This window comes from Heterocephalus glaber, unplaced genomic scaffold, assembly GCF_053883595.1.
Source record: "Heterocephalus glaber isolate CG9 unplaced genomic scaffold, H.glaber_assembly_v1.0 deba00001571, whole genome shotgun sequence".
In the NCBI taxonomy this organism is placed as follows: domain Eukaryota; kingdom Metazoa; phylum Chordata; class Mammalia; order Rodentia; family Bathyergidae; genus Heterocephalus; species Heterocephalus glaber.
This window is the reverse complement of record NW_028258356.1, coordinates 5014233-5035670: the sequence shown is the minus strand read 5'-3', so window position 1 is coordinate 5035670 and position 21438 is coordinate 5014233. Positions and strand designations below refer to the sequence as shown.

General features: G+C 33.0%; 1 long non-coding RNA gene across 1 annotated transcript; it reads right to left on the bottom strand.

The window, feature by feature from the left end:
• Positions 1-1041: 1041 nt before the first annotated feature.
• On the bottom strand, positions 1042-19537 carry LOC147823665 (uncharacterized). The gene is made up of 3 exons (XR_015443484.1): positions 19482-19537; positions 1696-1738; positions 1042-1258 (listed from the first exon to the last, which is right to left on the bottom strand). It is a non-coding gene; the product is annotated as an uncharacterized LOC147823665 (long non-coding RNA).
• Between the last annotated feature and the right edge of the window lie 1901 nt (positions 19538-21438).

The window sequence follows — 21438 nt, the reverse complement described above, 5'->3', positions numbered from 1 at the left end:
CTTAGAAAAATATGAAGCTAAACATTACTTTCACTGTGATATGCCTTCCTTTAGGTACTTCCTAGCATGGAATATATTTATTTTTCCTTTCTAAAATTCTCTCATTATATAACTAAAAACTAGTTTTCAGTTTGCAGCTGTAGGTCATTTCTAGATCAATATATCATCCAGATATAACTGATTCTTACCAGCATTGGTAAGGACCTTCAAATCCGAACAAACTTGATTTGAAATACCAGCTTCTAGAAGCAGTAACTGGCTCTTACCAGCATTCATTAATGACTTTTTAAAGGCGTTGAATATTCAATAGAAGAAATGAATTCTAGGGCCGGAGATTTAGCTCAGTGATTTAGCCTGCTGCGCAAGCGCAAGGACCCGAGTTCTATCCCCCGTACCAAAAAAAAAAAAAAAAAAGAATTCTTGTGAGTTCTATGGACAATTGCTTCAGCTAAATTTGAAAAGGAGTGGGAAAAGTTGTGATTTAAACACATGTCACTCTAATTCTGGTGAATTCTTTTTATAAATACATATAAAATTATATATTACTTTATAATATATTATATATACACATAAATTTACTTATTTAACTAACCATGTGGACCACAGTTTCCCACTGTGCTCACCAGCAATTTATTTATGTTAATCACCGAATATCAGCTTTCTTTTATTTTTCTTTTTTTGGTACTGGGAATCAAATTCAGGACCTCGTGCTTCTGAGGCAGGTGCGGCGCCACTGAGCTAAATCCCCAGCCCAAATATCAGCTTTCTTTGATGATAATTATGTATCTTCCCACAAAGCTAACATTAGTACTGAAAGGTTTTACTGCTTTTCTGTTTCCCTCATTCAAATAAACCTAGTACTAAACATTCCTAAACTAGATGATCAATAGGGAGTTGGTGATACATAATATAGAGCCTTGTATAAATTATGACTAAAGGAAAAACCCCTTGGAAATTAACAGATGAACCAAAAGGTACCATGTAGCTCACTACAGTATGCTCCAAAATTTATTACTGAATGGATGTTATAAATTTGTCGCTGAACAGGGAGAAATGTAGAATCAACCCAATGGAACTAATAGGCTGTCAGATTCATTGTGAAAATGAAAAAAAAAAAAACCTTTATACAACATTCTAAACAAAGTAAGAGACATTCTTTGTTCTTATATTGAGATATATATTTTCCTCCATAAAAATAAAATTGTGAAAACATTCAAAATGTAGAAAAAAGGTCATATTTCCAGAAGTCTTGGGTTTTCTAGAAAAAAAATTTCAATAAAATCAGTTTTAAAATTTTTGTTTTTACTTTGATTGTTTTTTGCCTGAAAATGGAAATTATAAAAACTTTATCAAAATATTATTCTAATGACAATAATATTAAAAATCAATGTTGCTAGCCATAGTTTTTGACTATAACACAATTTAGAAAATGTTTTTGGTGCCTATTTTTATCAGTTATATGTAGAGGTATCATGTGAAATATACACCAATAATATGACATTTTTTGTTTAAGGGATTAAACAAAAGAAAAATTTAAAAGGTCATGAATATGTGTTGAGTAAATTATTACCTCCTGCTTCAAAGGTTAATGTAGTGACAATACATTTATTAAACATAGATCTTGTATAAACTTTCTGTCACTACTGTAACAAATAAGCACAGACTCAATAACTTAAAACAACACTGATTTCTTACCTGACAGTCCTGTAAGTCACAGATCCAACACTTCTTTTGGAAGCTGTGGGAAAAAAAAGTCTTATTTCATGGCATGCCTCCCTTACCTCATGATTCCTCCTCCATCATAAAATCCATCTTGGTAGGTCAAATTCTCGTATGGCATCATTCTGACATAACTTTTGTCCCCGGCTCCCACTATAGGACACTTATTATAGTTAATCTAGGAAAATCTTCCTATTTTATGGTTAGCAAGTCGTTAGCAAACTTAATTCCATTTCCAACCTAAATTCCTCCTTTCCTTTGCCAGGTAACGTAACACATTTGTATGTTCTGGGATTTGGATGAGGATATCTTTGGGAGATCATTATTCTTTCTGTCACAGATACACAAAAAGACTCACAATTTGTTTAGTAATCTTCATTTATAGATACAACCATCTTCAAAAACATCAAAATTTGTAAACTCAATCTGAAATACAAACAAAAACTAAAAATATCTACAAAAGCTTTATTTTTGTTCATTTAACAAGTATTCGGATAGTCATTTTACCATTTCTTAAAGGTTGAGTTTAAAAGCAAAAACAGGAGAGGGAGAAAGTTTCTCGAAAACAAAACAAAAATGAAATATGTAAAGCTAAAAATTAAAGCAAAGCAGAATAAAAGTACATTCTGCAATCTTCTTGAGCTGCTCATTGCTTCTATAAATCCTTAAGACCTCAGAATTTATTCATTTCATCCCACTTTGGTACTATTTTCTTATCATTTCTTAGCTGCTGCTCTTCACTATGTGTGCCAAGCTGAGGAGACCACAAGTCTAGGGCTTAAACAAATGCACAATAAATCAGGTATTTTTCTCATGTTTCCTGGAGTCTAATACATTTTAACAGAAACACAGTTATGAAACAGCATGCTGTATTGATATATTTCACACAGTAGACCTTTTACTTCTCTTTCCAGCAATACTATAGTGTTTAAAGATATTGAGAATACCTGATTATTCCATTTCCCAAATATATTTACCCAAATCACACTATTTAAGATTATGCCTATCTGGTTATGAGATGGATTATAGTGTTTAAGCAGGGAATATTTACCTATGCTAAATATTTCTTTACATTTTTCCATTTGGAAACATCATTGTAAATATACAATATAGGTCATCTTCATTTCTTGATACTTTTGTAGAATTAAATATAAGAATTTCATCCAAATAAAGCTCTGTGTCAAATATAAATTAAGGAACAGTTTCAATTTTCTCCTTCAGTTCTTTTTTTCTATGGTGTGCAGTAAGACAGCATGAACTATATATGATATAAAAATAAGAGTTTCAAATAGACATCTGGAAACAGAGATCAGATTCAGGGTCTTATACTAACTATATTTACACTAAAAAACTAAATAAAATATTGGGTTTTTAAAAAATGTCTATTAATGTGTTCATCTACTCTCCCATCTATCATCTTATTTATCTATCCTTCTATTCATCTCTCTATCCATTTACTGCTACACTTGCCACTACAACTTCTAAAATTTTAGATACATATGATCTCTAATTCAATTTAAAAATACACCTTGACCATTTTATCATTAAAAAGGTTAACTTTGGCATATATTTTTCATTCATTATACTCATTTTCCTTACCTACATGCCTATCTAGCTAAATATTATTGCTCTTTGTAATACCCAGAAGAAATACCATGTGAGACAAATACATAGAGAGAAACTTTCTCTGTTTATATCAGTTTCAGTGATGATCAAAGAACTGTAATAACTGTGGAGAAGATATTCTGTAGGGACAGTTTGAAGGGGAGATAGGCAGGGCTAATGGCATGTCTGACATGGCAGACGGTTATAGAAATGACCACCTGGTTACTGGAAACTGAACTTTGTGAAACCTTTGCAGGTGTAGAACAGGTATTCTTAGAGACTTCTTTGCATGCATTTACTGGAAAGCCCTAGATCCATGACTCTTAGCTCACCCTAGCAATGGCTCAGCCTAGCAACAAAGGCTCAGACCTTGCTTGGCTGAAAACCCTTATAAGAATGAGTAGAGCAAAGTACCCATACGGAGAAGCTCACGTGAGCTCTCCCTGCCATGCAAGCTGTTGCTTGATAGCTTCATCACCACCTTCACAAAATTATAAATAAATCTATACATTGTACTACTTTCTGAATTCCTTGTTCTTCACAGGGCCTGACTTCTTCATTTCTCACTTGGCAGCTGTTTGGCTTTGAGTCAGGCTTGACTCATTCCTCCATTCTTCACTGAGTGGGGGCAAGAACCTGAGATAGTGGCATTTTCCACAGTAGACAGCTAGGTTACTAGATCCCCGCCCTGATGTTGTAGCTCCTTTAAAGTTTTAGTCAAGTATTAAACATAGAGTAAGAGAAATATCTATAGCAGGTACCCCATCATATCTTCTCTTTATGAGTTGTTTAATCATATGTACTTTGATATACTAAGACAAATACCTTTTAATAATTTTTACAATCAACTTACAGATTCTATCCACAAAATTTTAGCATATCTGACAGCTTTGTGCCATTGAAAGTGTTAGTTCTCCTTACTCCAAAAACAAAATGACCAATATCACAAGAAAGTTAAGTCTTCTGCCTGTAATGATTACTCATTATTTTTAAAAATAGGTGGTTTATGTACCAATCTCTGTGACAGAGATTCTGCAATCTTGATTTTCAATATAATCACATGTGAAATTTTCAATAAAAATTTTAATTGGATTTCAATATCAGAAACTCTTAATCAATAAATTAACTATTTATCAAACATTTACTATGTTCCAGACACTATTACAGTCAATTGAGCATTTTGTAGAATAACAGCACAACATTAACAAAAACCATCCGTGGTATATTCTAATGGAAGAGAGGAATAATAAGCACAATAATAAATACATTTTGGAAGATTAGATGAGGTTTAAAATTCCATGAAAAATATCAAATCAAAGGGAACATAAAAGATTTTAAGTTAAATAATGCCAAGTCTAATTCAGAAGGTGTCATTATACTAAAGTCTTGCAGATATTTGGAGATGAGTAGAAAATTAGTAAATCATAGACTTTCCCAGAAATTATGAGGAACAATAAGAAAGGCATCATGTTTGTGACATAACACGTGAGGGAGAGAATAGTAATAAATATGGATGAAGACAAACCAAGTATATTTTAAGGGATCATGAATATATATTTCAATCAGTAAAGTTCTGAAACGTGACAAGTACCAAGAAACCTGTAGGGTTCACCAAATGTATCTAGTAAACAATGTTTATTTCAATTTGCAAAAATAGAGATGAATGTTACAAGGAAATGAAAGAAACATAAGAAAGCATAGAAATATTATTTAAAAGTTAAATATGCCTAAAGTTCCATTATTGTTCTAGTACCATATCATCTCTAAGTTACTCGAAAGTTACTGTTAATCTAAAGTGATATTAGAAAGATGTTTGGCTGGGAAAGAAATGAGTATGTAGAAAAATCTGGCAGAACTGTGATGCCTTTTTTAAAAGCCTAACATTCAAAATATTCATTCAATCAATATAGATACTTCCATATTTATATTTAACACAATGTCCATTTGGGATTTTACACCACTGTTTTAAAATCTAGGTAATTACTAAATATGCATTAAAGATGTAAGTATAGAACACGCATACTTAAAAATAATGAAAGGTGATAATTTCAGATAAATAATTCAATATATTTAATGCTTTTTCTTTGGGTACTGGGGATTGAGCCCATCTAATCACTTTAGGCCAGTGCTCTAGTGCTGAGAGACAAAACTCAGCCCTAATCTAAATTTGACAGTAGTCTTTCTAGAAAAAAAAATCAGTGTGTACTAAGTATGTAAGTAATAATTATTCTACATTATCAGTATTGTCCTCTGCATGCTCCCAAACCTGTTTCATCTTGTTCAATATTACCATTAAAATGTTTGGATTTAGCTAGGCAATCACTACATGTTTTCTCTCTCTTCTACCTATATAACTCTGGATCCGGGTAATGCAATTTATCATCTGAATTTTGCATATATTCCCACTCTCTACCACCATGCACTGTCAATTAGCATTGTAATAAAATCTTCTCTCTATGGAAAAAAATCTACACATACTATTTCTTTTCCAAAGCCCACTTGATAAAGCTCCAATAAAATACAAAATAAAATTCACATTTTTTCCAAAGCACAAAATAATCATACACATTTCAGAGTCTGCGTGTCCTCTGGCTTTATTTCGTGAAATCCTCATTGTCTTCTCATACCCATGGAGCCTTCCTGGAACTGTCCTCATGTGATCATACTTTCATGACATTAAGAAGGCAAACTTCCCTTCCAGAGCATTTAACTCTTTGTTTCTGTTAAATTAAACCTTACCTTTCAGTATACAAATCACTTATTATGTCCCCACAGAATAAAACTTTCCTTCTTTTAGAATCATGGTGGGGTTTTTTTTGCATACTTCCAATATGAATGAGGCTTGACCACAGAAAGCTACTACTAAGTTTTCCATGTCTAGATTATTAAATAATGATAGTTTCTTAAAAGCATATATTCTTATTCCTGTTTCTCCTCCCCTGGCTAATTCATTCCTGAAAATGGTACTCTAGTAAGTATTTGAGGGGAAATGCATAGCTCTTTGGCATTACTAGTTCCATCCTCTTGAGGGTAGCCATCCCAGGGCTTCAGTTCTTCCCAAATTTTAAGATGACCATCTCAAATGTAAAATTGAATTTATATGAGTGCAAAAATATGTATAGTTTCTGTATATTTATAGAATCAATTAACAATAAACTAAGCTATAAAGAAAAAAAGCTATTTTTCCAATGTCAAAGTAATGTTTTAAAATGTTATTCAAAAGAGAAATTTATAAGGAAAGGGATGGTGGCCAAAGAAAGGAAGCATGAGGCTAAATGAGGGTGGGTGTGATTAATGCACCATGTATGCATGTATAGAAATTCATACAGAAATATGTATTGATGATTATAATTGTAAATTTAAAAATTATTCAAAATACATAAGGAAACATGGAATATCCCAAGAATTTGTAAATAGAACACCAGAATTGTGTTGCTTCAAGGTTTCAAGCATATTTTTCTCTTTAAAATAAATGTTTTTTTACTTTACGGCATCTAAAGAAATATTACTGTGAGATAAATTTTTTAAAATCAATTATATGCTTTTAGAATTTGCAGTTTGAAAAGAGCCCCATATGTCTTATAAATTTTTTCACAGCATTCCAGTTATGAAGATAATCCCAGATTTACTGTACATTTCTAATAAGTAAAAATATATTTTTCAGGTAACAACATATCTTGCTCAGTGTCCATGAGAACGAGAAGTACAAGACAGTACTTATGAAATCAGCCTCCATTTTCCCTGACTCCCTGAAATAACAGTGAATAAACTTAATTTTTAGAAATGAAAAGGCCTTCAACAATTATTATATATTAATCTCTATTAATAAGCTTATCCATAATATGTCCACTAACAGGTGAACAGATTTAAAAAATGTAGTATTTAAACACAATGGAGTACTAATCTGCCAAAATGAATGACAAACTGAAGTCATTTGTAGGAAAATGGATACACCTCAAGACCATAATGTAAAGTGAAATAAATCAGATGCTTACATATTGCATATTTTCTCTTATACGAGAAATCCAAAATGTAAATAATAAACACAATAAAGTTACATAATAGGAAATAGGGAGATGGATCTTTTTCAAATAGGAAGAGGGCCAAGAGTTGGAGGAAGATAGGAGATAAGGGATAAGGAATGAAAAGAATTGTTATGTGTTATGTATTTTTCAGCTATACACGAGGAAAGTAATTATTATGTACTGTAAACATGTAGTAAAAATTAAAAGTTAAAAAATAAATGTATCTATAATAAATATACTAGATTTCTCAAAACAAGCACTATTTGTCACATTAAAATTTAAAAATTCATCTTCTGAATATAAACCATAACAAAGACACATACAACTTGCTGTAGATAGATTTGGAAACCTTCCTTCAATGTATTTTTACTCACATGACTAACATTAAAGCTATCTGTTCTCAGGCGATTACAGCAAAATTTAACTTTGAACCATACAGGAAGGAGGTATTGTAGATAGTGTCTATTCTTGACAGGTGAAGATTAAAGCATAATCTGATTTTACAGATCATTTTAAATCTGAGCTTTCTAGGTGTTCAAATATTTGATATAACTTGTTTTTGTTCTTTTTTACTTTTCTTTTTTCTTTTTATTTTTTTCTGATTTTTTTTTTTTTTTTTTTTTGAGACAGAGTCTCACTACATAATTCAGGCTGGCCTCTAACTTGAAGCAATACTCCTGCCTTAGCCTCCTGAGTGCTAGGATTACAGGCATATACCACCATGCCCAGATACTTGATTCTTTTTTTATGATTGACTGTAATACAGTGAGGTTTTGATGAATTTACAACCTTGACTCAACCTAAATATTTTATTGATATTGGTTCATTGTCTTCTTTGCTCTCAAGACACTTCACTGTAAATTATTACCAGCATCTCTTCTTTACTTTGTCTCTTTTGGCAAGAATTCCATTCAATAAGTAATACAATGTTTTGATTATTTGGTCTTTCCCAGTCTAGTTTAATGTTAGCAACTAATTTCTCCCTGATTGTCAGTAGTATCTTTCAAGCAGTAAATTCTACTTTTACTTGCTTTTAGTAGTTACAAGACCAGTCAGTCAATACTTTATCAGATTTGCTAATTTTAGAAAAAAGAGCCTTTCAATGGGGATTCATATATTTACACATATATGTGTGCATCTGTTTACTTTGTGTAAAAGTGACTTACATGTTGGACATAAGTAGGCAAATATTTATAATAAGATTGTTTTATGTTGTGATTCTGTTTTATTTTTTACTGAAAATTATAGCAAAATTTATAAGATAATCTTTATTCTTTGCTATGTTCATATCTTCTACATATATTCCATTATTAAAATTTTCCTTGATATTTTCATTTCTCCATGAATATCAGACTAAATGTCTATATTCATACCACATGCACAAATAAGCTTCTACTTTTTAATTCAATATAACTGATCCCCTTTCAAAACCTCATTATATTGATTTCATAAATTGTAACTTAAGGAAAATTCTTTCTGTTTTTACCCATCATTTGGTCTATGTCTTTAACCAAGTTACAACTTTGAAGATAATACACAGTACAATAACTATTGTTATTATCTTGTTATTTAAAAAAATATTTTTTAGTTTTTCATGAAATAAAATAAGGAAGTAACATTTTCTTTTGTTTCATCTCAATAAATGACAAGTGAAATTCAAAAAAGAAGGTATTTATTATTTTGAAATAATTTATCACAATATAATGGTGATGTTTATACAGATATTGCAAGAAAAAATTCCTTCATGGTGTCATGCAATTTAAAAAAATGTTTCAAAAATTGTCAAAGCCTAGTGAATAAGCATCTTTTCTATCTGAGGAATTAAGGAGACCTTTCACAGAAGTATAATTTGACTTACATCATCTTAAGTGAATAAAAATCCAAACTATAGAAAATAGGGAGGAAATCACTGTCCTACAAAAGGGAACTCATATCTTAAAAAGGCATGAAGCATCATAACCCTCTTGAAGAATCATATTTTCTGCCATAAAGTTTGTCCAATGTTTAAAGATTGTGCATAAGACTGAATGAAAATGAAATACTCATGGAGGTTGTGTGAGGAATTTTGGTTACTATGGCTAAAATTTCACCTTATAGGTGGTAAAGATATTTAAGATTTTTGTTGTAGAAAAAACTATTTTATACACTATGAAGAATAGAAGAAATGGTTTAAACATGCAAAAAGAGGAATCTACATACAAGTTATACATTATGTTTGAGATGACCAAAAAAGACTTCAATCAAAAAAAAAAAAAAGAGAGAGAGAGAAGAGAAGAAATACAGTTAATATAATAGATGAAAGTTTTAGAAAAGGGGCCATCAGTGGATTAGAACATCACAGAAAGTACAGGAAGGGGACACAAAATAAAAATTAAAAACATTACGCTTAAATTGGAATAATATTACCAAGGGAATCATATGCATATAGACCAGACTCGAGAGCTTTGAAATCTAAATGGAGGCCCCTCTGGAACCCAGTCTGTGGACACCAGCGGCCTGCGCCCGCCAGACCACACCACTCAGATGCTGCTGCCCTCACAATGCTGCCCACATTGCCTACCAGGACAGCAGAGACATATCCTGAGGGAGACCTTTGTTGATTTGTTTTGTTTTATATATATATATTCTTTTTCTTTTCTTTTTCTCTCTCTCTATCCCTTCTGGCTCTATATTTCTCTCCCTCTTTGTTCCTGTTCCTGTCCCATCCTGAATTTTTTCTCTCTCTGTGTCCTTGGGACTGTCACGTTTATAGGAAGGTGAATACAATTTCTAGCTTCCCTGTTCTTGTCACTTTGTTCTGTACTTGTCTCTGTTCTTTCACTCTGTCTTTTCCTCCTGTCTTCAACAGATACCCACAATTTGCATCAACTTCCTGTGGCCTCTAGCCATACCTCTAACTTTTCCCTCTCCCTCTATCTCTCTACCCCTTCCTCCCCAGTCAATACTAAATCCTTATCCTGAAGGGTAAATTTACCATATTGAAGGGTTTACTTACTACAAACATATTTTGGGCTGGCTCTAGATTTTGATCTAGCTCTCATGGTTAAAGGTGACAGATTAACTGTTATAACAAATTGTCATTTTCTAAGCTGTGTTTGATGCTGATTGTGTCAATTGGGCTAAGGTGTCCTGATTGTTCTAATCAGTTTTCCTCTCTGGTATACTGAAAATGAGATTGCCTAAGAGTCATTAGAGACTCAAAACCTAAAAAGTCCAGCTATACCTGGAAGATAACTCTGAGAAGCAATCACTCCATAGGGTTTCTAAAAACCAGTAATGAAAATACTCAAAATAAGAAATATTGGAATATCAACCTGAGAATTAAAGCAAAAAATAGCACCAACAACAGAAAAATAAGAAGACACCTTGGCAGGACAGAAAACAGACTTCCAACTCACCAAAGGCAAATTCTGGGGGAAACAAGGTGGAAAATATGATAAACAACCACATGGACACCCTGAACTGATAGCAAAGGAAGTAACAAAACAGATGAATGAGGCCCTAGAAAAATTCAAAATAGAAATAATTTCCCAGATAACTACAGAGATGGTGAACAGAGTGAAAGACATGATTAGAGGCTCTAGAACAGAAACAGATAAAGAAAAAAAAAAAAAAACAGATGAGCTTAGAGCCATGCTGGAAGCCATGAATTCCCAGTATAAGGAAGAAATGGAAACCATGATCATGCAACATAGGAAAGAAATGGAATCCATGAAACTGATTCAAAGAGATACCCAAGAAATTAAAAACTCCATTGAAAGTATTCAGAGCAGATTGAGTAAATGTGAAGATAGAATATCAGATATAGAAGACAGGTTTGCAGTTAGTGACTATGAAAACAGAGATTTCTTAAAAATAGTAAGGAACCACAGAAATCAATCCAGTAGCTGCTAGATGATCCAAAGAAGAATAACATAAGATGAATAGGAGTCCACAAAAAAGCAGGAGAAAGTACAAATGACATAAAAATAAAACTGTTCACAGAAGTAATAGTAGAAAACTTCCCAGACAGAGGTAGAGAATTTGACATACAGATAAAAAAGGAATAAAGAACTCCAATTAGCCATGATCAAAAAGAAGCTATACCTAGACATATAATAGTCAAGATCCCAGAAATGCAACAGAAGAACAAAATCCTACAAGCAGTTAGAGAAAAGAAATAAATCACATACAAAGGAAAGCCCATCAGAATCACAGCAGACTTCTCAACACAAACCACAAGTTAAGGAGAGCCTGGAGTGAAGTATTCCAAGCCCTAATGAAAATAATTTCCAACCTAGACTATTGTATCCTGCAAAATTATCTTTTACAATAGGTGGGGAAATTAGATACTTCCATGAAAAAGGACACCTGAGAAATTTCATGAACACCAAACCAGCATTCCGAACAATTCTAACCAATATCCCAGAAAAGGACAAGGAAGGTCACAACTCCATGAGGCCCAACAGAGGGAAGCCACCTGACAAGGCAAGAAACTAAAGGGAAAGGGGGAAAATAAAAATTAAAAGAGCCAACATCAGTAAAACATCATGACAAGGATGAGTTAATATTATCAATTATAACCATCAATGTTAATGGCCTCAATTCACAAATCAAAAAAAATAGACTGACAGAATGGATTAAGAAGCAAAATCCAACAATATGCTGTATACAAGAAGCACACCTGACTCAAAAGGAAATTCATAGACTGAAAGTAAAAGGATAGAAAACAGTTCTCCATGTGACAGGAACCCAGAAAAAAGCAGGGGTAGCAATCTTATTTGCAGACAAAATAGATTTCAAACCAAAGCTAATTAAGACAGACAAAGATGATCACTACATTCTTATGAAGGGGATAATCTAAGAGGAAGAGATGGCAATCCTAAATATATATGCACCGAATATGAATGCCCCCAACTATACAAAACAAATATTAATGGACATGAAAAGCCAAATAAGCACTAATAGAATTGTAGTGGGGAACCTCGATACCCCATTGTCACAAATAGATTATCTAGACAAAAATCAACAACCAAATTCTAGAATTGAACCAAGCTTTTGAACAAATAGACTTAGTAGATATCTACAGAGTGTTCCACCCCACAAAATAAGAATACACATTCTTTTCCACTGCACAGGGGTCATTCTCCAAAACAGACCACATGCTAGTTCATAGGGCATGTTTAAGTAAATGAAAAAGAAATGAAGTTACCGCCTGCATATTATCAGACCATAGTGCAATAAAATTGGAGATCAATAGCATAGGTAACTGCAAAACCACCACAAACACATGGAAATGGAATAACAGTGTCCTGAACAACCAATAGGTCACAGAGGAAATTAAAGAAGAAATTAAACAGTTTCTATAAGTAAATGATAAGGCCAGTACAATATACAGGAATCTATGGGACACAATGAAAGCAGCTCTATGAGGGAAATTCATAGCAGTGAATGCCCATATTAGGAAAACAGAGAGAGCTCAAATAAACAATCTAAGCTGAACCTCAAGCTCCTAGAAAAAGGAAAGCATGACAAACACAAAGCTCATATAAGAGAGGACATTATAAAGATCAGAGCAGAAATCAATGCAATGGAGACTAAGAGAATGATACAGAAAATCAATGAATCAAAGAGTAGGCTTTTTGAAAAAATAAATAAAACTGACAAACCTTACCAAAAAAGGAAAGAAAAGGCTCAAATCTATGCAATTAAGAATGAAAAAGGGGAAATCATGACAGATCCAGCAGAAATCCAGAAGATCACCAATACCTTCTTCGAGAACCTGTACTCTAATAAAATCGAAAACACAGAAGAAATGGACAGATTCCTAGATACATATGAATTGCCAAAGTTAAATGAAGTTATAAAAATTCTAAACATTCCAATTACAATCAGTGAAGTTGAAAATGTAATTACAAATTTACCAGCAAAGAAGAGCCGAGGTCTTGATGGCTTCACTGCCGAATTCTACAAGACATTCAGAGAAGAACTATCACCATTACTGTTTAAACTCTTCAATGAAATTGAAAGGAAAGCAATACTTCCAAATTCATTCCTGGAAGCAAGTGTTACTTCCAACACCAGGGAAAGACCCAACCAAAAAAGAGTACTACAGGTCAATCTCCTTAATGAACATAGATGAAAAACTCAACAAGATACTGGCAAACAGAATACAGAGGGTCATCAAGAAGTTCATACACACTGACCAAGTCAGATTTATGCCAGGGATGCAAGGATGGTTCAACATAAGTAAATCAATAAGTGTAGTACACTATATTAACAGAGATAAGGACAAAAATCATATGATCATCTCAATAGATGCAGAAAAAGCATTCAAAAAAATCCAACACCCATTTGTGATAAAAAAAAAAAACTACAGAAAATTGGAATAGAATGTCTATATCTGAACCTGATTAAGGATATCTATGAACAACTACAGCCAACATCATACTAAGTGGTGAAAAACTGAAAACTTTCATGCTAAAATCATGAACAAGACAAGGATGCTCTCTATCACCACTCATATTCAGTATAGTTCTGGAAACATTAGCTACAGCAATCAGACAAGAGAAAGAAATAAATGGAATAAAGATATGAAAGGAAGAAGTTAAATTGTCATTATTTGGTGATGATATGATAATCTACATAGAAGACTCAAAAAACTCTGCCAAAAGACTTTTAGACTTAATTTTCAGATTCAGTAGAGTAGCTGGATACAAGGTCAAAGTTCAAGAAACAATAACTTCTTGTACACGAATAACAGACTCACTGAGAGAGAAATTAGGGAAAGAATTCCTTTTACAATAGCATCCAAAAAAAATGAAGTTTCTAGGAATCAATCTAACATAGGAAGAAAAAGACCTCTACACTGAAAACTAGAGTACTCTGAAAAAAGAGAATATAAGAAAATGGAAAAACATCCCTTGTTCCTGGTTAGGATGAACCAATATAGGGAAAATGGCCATAATTCCAAACTTTTATATAAATTTATTGCAATGCTAATTGAAATTCCAACAATACATTTCACAGAATTAGAAAAAAACAATGCAAAAAATTCAGTTGGAACCAGAAAAGACCTAGAATGCAAAAGCATTTCTAGGTAACAGAGACATGGCAGGGGTTATCTCATTTCCCAACTTGAAACTATACTACAAAGGTACTGTGTTAAAAACAGCATGGTACTGGCAAAGAAACAGATCTGAGAATCAGTGGAATAGATTAGAAGATCCAGAAACAACTCCAGACATACTCAGCCACCTCATCTTTGACAAAGGAGCCAACCATCCTCACTGGAGGAAACATAGCCTCTTTAATAAATGGTGTTGGAAAAACTGGATGTCAACCTGCCAAAGATTAAAACTAGACCCATACCTCTCAGCGTGCACTAAACTAAGATCGAAGTGGATTAAATATCTAAAATTAAAACAGAAACACTGAACTTGCTGGAGGACACGTTAGGCAGAACTCTTGAAGACACTGGCATAGGAGAAGACTGTGAACAAAACCTCAGTAGCACGGGGAAATATCACAAAGAATCAACAAACGGGATCTCATCTTATTAAAAAGCTTCTGCACTGTAAGAGAAACCACCAACAGAGATAAGAGACAACATACAATGTGGGAAAAAAATTTTGACAGATGTGCCTCGCCCAAAGGACTACTATCTAGAATATGTAAAGAACTTAAAAAAATCAGACCCCCCCAAATTTAAAGACCTAATTCAAAAATGGGCATGTGAAGTGAACACACATGTCTCAGACAAAGAAATAGAAACAGCAGATAAACATATAAAAAAATGTTCAGCATCTCTGGTCATTCGAGAGATGCAAATGAAAACAACACTGGAATTCCACCTCATGCTAGAAAGAATGGCTGCTATCAAGAAATCAACCAATAACAAATGCTAGCAGGGTTGTGGGGAGAAATTAACCCTTCTCCATTGTTGGTGGGAGTGCAGACTGGTGCAAAAACTGTGGAAATCAGTATGGAGATACCTCAAAGAACTAGGACTGGAGGTCCCATTTGATTCAGCTATTCCTCTGCTGGGTATCTTCCCAAAAGAATTAAAAGAATCATACAATAGCGATATATGTTCACTCATGTTTATAGCAGCACAGTTTTTAATAATGAAAACTTGGGAACAGCCCAAGTGCCCATCAACTGGAAACTGGATAAAGAAGATGAGTTTTCTTTTTAATAAAATGGAGTCTACTCAGACATAAAGAAGGAGAAACTAGAGACATTTATAGCTAAAAGTATGCCTATTGAGGCCATACTCTTAAGTGAAATAAATGGGACACACACGTGTAAATGCTGAATAGTTTCTCTGTTATGAGAAACTGAAAGTGTATATAATGATTAAAATGAATAATTGATAACATGAAATAGGAAGAAAATGTCCAAAGGGTAGGGGAAGTGGGAGGGGTAGAGGAAAGGAAAGAAAGGAAAGGAAAAATTATGAGAAAAGAAAAAATGGAAACAGAGTCTATGTAAATAGGGGAGGGTGGAGGTGGTGAAGGGAGGATAGGAAATGGGAAAAAAATAAGAACCAAGATATATTATGTAAAGGTACAAGTTCCCAGTGATAAATGTAAATATATTATATACCTGAAATGTACCAATAAAAGACTTTAAGTGAAAAAGAAGAAATCTAAATGGAAACATTTATACAGCAATGTAGACTATTTTTAAAGAATGAGTTAAGCATGAATGAATCAAAAATAAATATATGGATGGGTGAATACATGGATTTATAACAATTCATTATAATTATTTTCATTCCTTTACCTATTTTACTTACTGATTCATCAAATATTCCTACCAGGATCTTCTTCAGACATTAGGAATATAATATAAACACTACAGAGTCTCTATCCTAAAGTCCTAGCAAGCTTAATTGTGTGATGGGTGAGAAGGCTTTCATTGTGTTTCTACTGCCATTCCCTATGCAAAAACAATACTTACTTGAGCTAATGCATCTAAGAAACTAATAGGGAGTAACTTAGGTTCTAAAGTGATGCACTCCATTATCTCTCAGCAATGTGGCAATTATAATTTTATACATCAAGAGTGAAAGAGGCATGTATCTGCAGCTAAACTTTTATGCATCACTATTTACAAAAGTGGAATAAATATCCATCAGTGACATAATCTATGCAAGAACATCCATCAAGAGTTTGGAGAAAGAAAGGAAGATGTATGATTAATTGTTTATTCAATTCATCAAGCATCAAAATAAATATTCTTCAATTTAGCTGCTGACACATTCAAAGTAAAATGTGGGATATTTGTTGGTTCAAATTGTAGATGTTACTAATTTCAAGAGAGAAATAAAAATCCATCAGTGACATACCAAGTAATTGGAAATGCTTTGGAGGATTTGTCCAGAGATTTTATTTTACCAAATTGCATTCCCAGAACCCGTCATCATATCAAAAAAAAAGCCATGATTTGTTGGTATATAAAATTCTGTAGGGAACTAGTTATAGTCAAAGATTAACACAACTGTTTGTATAACATATGACAACAAACCCATTATAGGCCAAGTGCCATTATGTTATCAGTAATTTGAAAAAGAGAAAGCTATCACAAGAAAATATTAATATTTTTATGTTAGAAGTTCCTATGAATTGGATAACAAAGAATGGCTTCAAAATTTGTTCAGAAGATTTTATTTGTCCATCTATCTATCATCTATCTATCAACCTATATATATATATTTTTCTGTATTATGATGAGTGGCCAATATTTTTGTAGTTGTTTTGCTCTCTAACTTGCATCAGTATGTGTAATATATATTAAATTAGTAACTGTACAGTTATTATTAAATAGAATAAAGTTTGTGATATCTGTAACTACACACATGGTGTTATATCAATAATATTATTTGATTGCTACATTTTGCTTTTCATGGTAAAAAGTTTATGAATGAGATATCTTTGAATTTTAAGCTGCTTAGGACTGAAACTAGCAAGAACATAAATTCTTAACAATTTTTTAGTCTAGAATAACTAAACAATGTTAGATAATGCTGGGATTGTTCTTACTACCAAATACTGATACTGGAATAAGTGTAAGATGATTTAATTTTGAAGTTACCACATTATTTTATTTTTGAATTTTTAAATAAGAATGAAAGTGTTTAAGTAACTAATTGGATTATGGAAAAATCTAAACTGTGAATTACTATGTCTCTAATGAAAATAAGATGCAAATGATCAAGTCCAAATATTACTTGCTCTTTTATATGATAATGCAATTGTAAAAATGGTAATTCTATTCATTCACAGTTTCTCTTTATAAGGCCATTAGGATCAAGAGGCTAAATTCTTCAGTAAAACATTTTTCCCTCAGTTGCAGAAATTGGTTGGGAAGCAGATTGATTTTTATGAATAAAGTCTTTCTATTTTATTCTTTATAGAGTAATTTAGGTCACCCATATTAATGACTGTAATTTTTAAAATGTTGGATTTAAAATCCCTTCTTTGGTTTTATCCGCTTCCTCTGAAAACCATCTGAAGTCCAACTTAAAAGCTGCCTAATTATGTCTAAATTCGATCCTATTGTAAGAGGCAAAAAAATGTACAAGATAAATTTTAATCAACATTTTGCAACATTTTTCATATCCACAGAACATCTAAAAATAAAATATTTTTATGTCATGCAGAATTAACTTACCAAGTGCTTAGACAAGACAACAGATAAAGATCAAAATCATAGGGCTAGAGATTAAGATGGAAGAATACAAGCCAAAAGCAGATCATAGCTCTTCTGGAACCTGGAATTGAGATGTACAGAAACAAATTAGTGAAAAGAAAGAAAAGAGTTCTGTGAATCTAGAGATGACAGGATATCTAAAAATGATGGAGAAACAAAAGACAACATAGGGAAAGAAAGAAAATACTCTGGAATGCTAATCCCAGCTCTTGTGGTAGGACAGGAAAGGCTCACTCCCAAAGCCCACAGCTAGCTTTGGAGAAGAAATCTACTTAACACGCACCATATATCTAAGAGTTATATAATCAGAAACCATTTTGACAGGGAGCTTATTGTGTAAGACTGAGCTACTGCAGGAAGAAGATGTCACAGAACAACTGCACTTCACCATTTATGGGATCACATTTGTAGTTAATGGGTTGGACATGGCCTCAAGAGACTGTCATGAAAAGGTAAAGGGCTAGTCACAGGTCGTCTGAGAATTTTACACAGCAGGTAGCTTAAATTCTGGAGGACTTGGGTTTTGACAGCACCATCTCCTGAGGAGAGGAACCAGGCTTGTCCCAATGGTTTCTAAGACTTAGTCTGAAAGCACTGAGTACAATTCCAGTAGATTGTTTGACTCCCCTCACTTCTTCCTTCCAGCAAAGAACACAGTGGTCTATTTGCTTTTCTCACCCACCAACATGATCAGGGATACACCACTGTTTGGGTGTTTGCCACAACCCTGAGTTTATGGGCAGAGAGTCCATGGACCAAGTAAGACTCCTCATGAGCACAAAGACCACAAAACTAGTTGAGGTAGGCAGTGGCTTGAGGTATATAGAACACAAACACTAAAAGCTTCTAGAGTGAATACAGCCCTGAAGGAGACAGTATACCATTGTCTGACCCTGCCTAGTAGGAAATGTTGGACAGGACTCATCAAATGCATGATAACAGCTGGTTAAATGGATTTGGAAACATAACATGCCCCAGTATGACTCATTATTCCTCCTCCACATCTGGTATATTCCAGTACTAAAGGTTCTGGAAACACACTACTACCCAAACAGCTAGGGGAGAAAAAAATTTGCACTCATTTCTTTTTCTTTGTTTTATGTTTTTCTTCTTTACTTTTCTTGTTTTCTTTCCCTGTTCCGCTTTTCATGTTACTCATCCCTGATATTTCTACCTAATTCTTTACTTTTTGATTTTAATTGGAATATTTTATTAACATTTTTCTCTTTTTCCTTATTTTGCTTTTATATTGTTAAAATTTTACTTCTACTTCCATTTTTATTTTCAATACTCTAAATTTATTATTATTATTTTTAATCACACCAAATTTTAATCTTATTTTTTCTATATTATTATTGTTAATTTCTTTAATATTGTTAATGGTGGTAGAGTTGCTTCTTTTAGTTGGTTTTTACTGTATGTTAATATCTGGTTTACCTTTGTGTCATCATCGTCATCACTCCTGGTGGTTTTCTCCTTTCTGAGTGTTGCTGCAGATCAAGCATTCAAAAGAAGTCCAGGCACAAAGAAGACGCACAAATAAAAGGAAGAAATCAATTTATGATTGTTTTTAGAAAATATAGCAGGCCAAGGATTTAGCTCAGTGGTTCTGCCACCTGCCTTGCAAGCGGAAGGTCCCAAATTTGATCCCCAGTACCAAGAAAAAAAAAAAAAAAGAAAATATAAACCTATACTTTGAGACCCTAAAGACATTATCAAAAGAAATTTAGAGCTGATAAATGAATTCAGCAGAGTAGCAGGATATGAAATCATCATTTAAAAATCAACAGCTTTTCTGTATTCCAACAATAGATTACTCAAGGAAGAAATCAGGAAAATAATTCTATTTATAATCTAACCAAAGAAATGAAAGACCTTTACACTAAAAATATCAGAACACTGAAAAGGGAAATTTAAGAATACAATAAAAGATGGGAAAAACTCTCATGTTCATGAATCAACAAAGTTAATATACAGTAATACCTTGGTGCACAAATACTTCACAAACAATTTTGTTTGCAGAATCAATTTTGTTTACAAATAGAAACAATCAGAAAAATTCTGGTTCTGTTTGGGAGTACCACATCAGATGATGAATATGAATGCAGGTATTTTCTTTAAAATTGTGGAACAAATTAAGTTTGTGAAGGGACGTACCACTGTAGTTAAAATTACCATATTACCAAACATTTTTCACAGAATTTAAATAACCTATCCTAAAGTTCATATAGAAACACACAAGAACCAGAATAGCCAAAGCTTTCTAAACAAAAAGAGCAAGGCTAGAGGCATCATAATACCCAATTTCAAACTATGCTACAAAACTGTACTAAAAAAAGCCACATCTAACTGGCACAAAAATAGGCTTGCAGACCAATTGAACAAAGTAGTTGACCAACACAAATACAGCCATCTGATTCTAGGCAAAAGAGTTAAAAATGTATTGGAGAAAAGATTTGTAACAAATGGTGTTGATAAAACTGGACATACCCTTCTATATGAATGAAATTAGATACTATCTCTCACTCTGTTAAAAAAGCAACTCAAAATGGATCAAAGATATAAGTGTAACATTTGAAACTTTAAAACTACTAGAATAGGGCTGGGGATTTAGCTCAGTGGTTTCACTGCCTGCTGCGCAAGTGCAAGGACCTGAGTTCGATCACTGATACAAAAAAACCCCAAAAACCTGCTAGAAGAAAACAAGACAAATAATTGAAGCCAAATGCATAGGCATAGGCTTCATGAATAGAAATACAATACACAGGAAATAATAAAATCAGAATGTGAGACTAAATCAAATTTAAAAGTTTCTACACAGCATGGGAAACAACTGAAAGAAGAGACAGCCTGACAAATGGGAGAAAATCTTAGCAAACTATTTCTCTGGCATAGGATTGATATATAAAAGATATAAATAACAAAAAACTTAATAAAAATCAAATAACCCAATCAATAAATGAGCAAATGACTAGAACAGATATTTGTCAAAAGAAGTACAAAAAGCTAATAATATAAAAATTTGTTCAACAACTTTAGCCATTATTAAGTGGAAATCAGGTCTATCTGGAGATTCTATCCCCAGTCAGAATGGCAATTGAGACTTTAAAGCTGGGGACTAAAATTGGTGGAATAGAGAAAGGCAGCAAAATACAGCCTCTCTGGAACTAGAAATTGAGACACCTAGAAAAAAACAACTCGATGAAGAGAATAAAAAGAAGTACATCTCAAGGTATCAGGAGGGACCTCATGGGAAAACTGGAAAGTACAGAGAAGCTAGGGAAATGGAGCACAACATACAGAAAAAAACAAATCAGTCTGAAAAGCTGATCTTCGTTCTCAGGAAGGAGGTCTGCATCCCCTCACATAGAAAGTCAGCAGTGCCACAGAGAAA